A 3,320-nucleotide genomic window follows, 5' to 3' on the forward strand; every position below is an offset into this window, starting at 1 on the left:
AATATCACATTTATCTGTGGATTTTCAAAGGCTCCGTGTATTAATTTAATATATATAACTGAATATTAAGATGAAAGCAATTTGCCATTAACTGCCAGTGGCCTCATTTGTTACACTCGGGCCTATAGGGCCTCGAACCTCTGACCAGTCTTACACGGTCCGCAACAATCCCTGAAGAAAACTAAAGGTCATTATAAAGGCAGGAAAGAAAGAAAAGATTAAAACCAGCGTCAGAATATAATGATAAATTTGCTCTCCAGTGTAGAGAAGCTAAAGTGAATGGGAAAAATGAAGAAATAAAAGAGCTGAACAGAAAAAACATTTAAGGGCAGCTTGAAAAGACAAACTCAAGCATCATAATGAAATGTGCAAAGACCCGAAGTTAAAAAACCAAAAGGGAAAAACATGGTAGGTATTTCTTAAACTGAAAGAATTGAAGAAAAAACTGAAGCCTCGACTTGCAATACTGAAGGATTCTATGTCTAAAATATTGTATGATACAGAAAGCATCAGAACAAGATGGAAAGAATATAAAGTCATTGTACTAAAAAGTAATATTTGATGCTCAACCATTTCAAGAGGTAGCATATGTTCAAGAACTGATGGTACTTAGGGAACAAATCCAAATTGTACTGAAAGCATTGGCAAAAAAACAAGGCTCCAGGATTTGACAGAATACAAATTGAAATCTTGCAACCAATTGATGCAGCACTAGAGGCTCTCACACATCTATGCCAAGAAATTTGGAAGAGAGCTACCTGGCAAACCGATCAGAAGAGATTCATATTTGTGTCTATTCTGAAGAGAGGTGATCCAATAGAATCTGGAAATCACTGAACAAATAATCACATGCAAGTACAATTCTGCAAAGATAATTCAAAAAGAGCTGCAATAATACATCGGTAGGGAGTTGAAACAAGATACTGTATTGCTCATATCAGATGGATCTTGGCTGAAAACAGAGATTATCAGAATGAAGTTTACTTGTGCTTTACTGACTATATAAAGGGTGTCAACTATGTAGATTTTAACAAGCTATCAATAGAAGTAGGATGAATGGGCATTCCAGACCAGAACACTCCATGGTGCTCATGAGGAACCTGCACATAGACAAAGAGGCAGTTGTTACAAAGGTTACTGCATGGTTTTAAAATCAGGGAACATATGCACCAGGGCTGTATCCTTTCACTGTACTTATTCAATCTGTATGCTGAGCAAATAATCCTAGAAACTGGATTATTTGAAAAAGAAATTGGCAGCAGGATTAGAGGAAGACTCATTAACAACTTGTGATGTGCAAATGATGCAACCTTGTTTACTGGAAATGAAGAGGACTTAAAATATTTACTGATGAAGATAAAAGAGCAGCCTTAAGTATCAATTGTACCTCAACATAAAGAAAACAAAAATCCTCACAACTGGACCAATAAACTGCATTGTGATTAACTGAGAAAAGATTGACAGTATCAAAGACTTCAGTTTGCTTGGATCAGCCACAATTAACACTCGACTCCAGTCATGGACACAATGGACAAGAAATCAAATGATGTATTTTGTTAGGGAAATCTTCTGCACAAGACCTCTTTAAAGTGTTTAAGAGCAAAGATATTAGTTTGAAAACTAAGGTGCATCTGACTCAAGCCATGGCATTTTCAATAGCCTTATATACATGTGAAAGTCGGACTATGAATAAGGAAGACTGTAGAAGAATCAATGCATTTGAACTATGGTGTTGGAGAATAACATTAAAAATACCATGGTATGCTAAAACAAATTTGTCTTGGAAGAAATACAGTCAGAATGCTCCTTATAAGCCAAGATGGTAAGACGGTCTCATCCTTTGGGCTGGCTATCAGGATGGATCAGTCCCTGGAGCAGGCCTTTATACTTAGTAAAGTGGAGGGTCAGTGAAAAAAGGGAACAAAAACCATTAAGAAGGACTGACACAATGGCAGCAACAATGGGCTCCATAGTGAGGGTGGAGCAGGACGAGGCAGTGCTTTGTTCTGTTGTACAAAAGATTGTTACCAGTCAGATCTGACTTGATGACACCTAACAACAATAGCAAAATGATGCAATCTATAGGATTAGGTTGTATCCTGAACCAATCTCTGCTGAGATATAAAAGAAGAGAAGTGAGCAGAGAAACAGGGGTTTACTACCACCAAGCTAGAAGAGCTGAGAATGGAGTGCAACTTTGGACCTGGGTTCCCTTCACTGTGAAACTCCTAGATCCTGGGAAAGATTGATGCCAAGATGTATGGAGATCTCAAAGGAATTCTATGCCTACAGATGCTGAAAGGAAGCATGAACCTTTCCCTAGAACTAACAAAGATAAAGATTTTCCGTAGAACTGTTGTTGTTGTTGTTGTTAAGTGCCGTCGAGTCGGTTCCGACCCATAGCGACCCTGTACAGGGTTTCCAAGGGTGTAAATCCTTACGGGAGTAGAAAGCCTCATCTTTCTCCCGCGGAGCAGCTGGTAGTTTTGAACCGCTGACCGTAAGGTTCGCAGCCCGATTCGTAACCACTACGCTACCAGAGTTCCGTAGAACTGGCACTCTAAATTTGGACTTCTAGCCTCCCGAACTATAACATAATATATTTCTTGTTGTGAGAGCCAGTCACATGTGGTATTTCTATTATAGCAACTGTGTTGTTGTTGTTAAGTTCCTTTGAGTTGGTTCTGAAACCCTGTTTAGGGTTTCCGAAGCTTTAAATCTTTGTGAGAGTAGAAAACCTCATCTTTCTCCCATGGAGTGGCTGGTGGACTCAAACCATAGACCTTGCAGTTCACAGTCCAGTGCTTATCATATGAAGCCACCATGCTCCCCATAGCAGCTTAGATAACTAAGATAAAAGTATTTATTTTCTACTTAGTTGTATCTATTAACATGTGTCTGATTAATATATGAAATCTTTCTTTTGATACTGAAGCAATATCACACAGGCATTAAGAGAGAGTCAGGCATTCCTAGATACGAATACTTTCTCTGCTGTTCACCAGATATGAATCTCACTGAGTGGTAGTTTCTTCATCTGCAGTATGAGGATAATAATGACTCTTGCCTATGAGGAATTGCCTATGAGGGTTGTTATGAGGAATCAGATAATTATTTGTAAAGTGTACAGCATGTTCCTGACATATGGAATATCCTCAGTAAGTATCAACAATTGGAATTGTTTGGCATGATGATTTAGAACATAGTTATTGGCACTAAATAATCACTGATAGATGCAATTTGGTTGATGAGACAATTTGTAGCAGCTGAAATAATAAAATAAGACCTTTCAATATAAACTGTATTCTATACAATATATA

This window comes from Chrysochloris asiatica, unplaced genomic scaffold, assembly GCF_000296735.1.
Source record: "Chrysochloris asiatica unplaced genomic scaffold, ChrAsi1.0 scaffold00042, whole genome shotgun sequence".
Classification (NCBI taxonomy): domain Eukaryota; kingdom Metazoa; phylum Chordata; class Mammalia; order Afrosoricida; family Chrysochloridae; genus Chrysochloris; species Chrysochloris asiatica.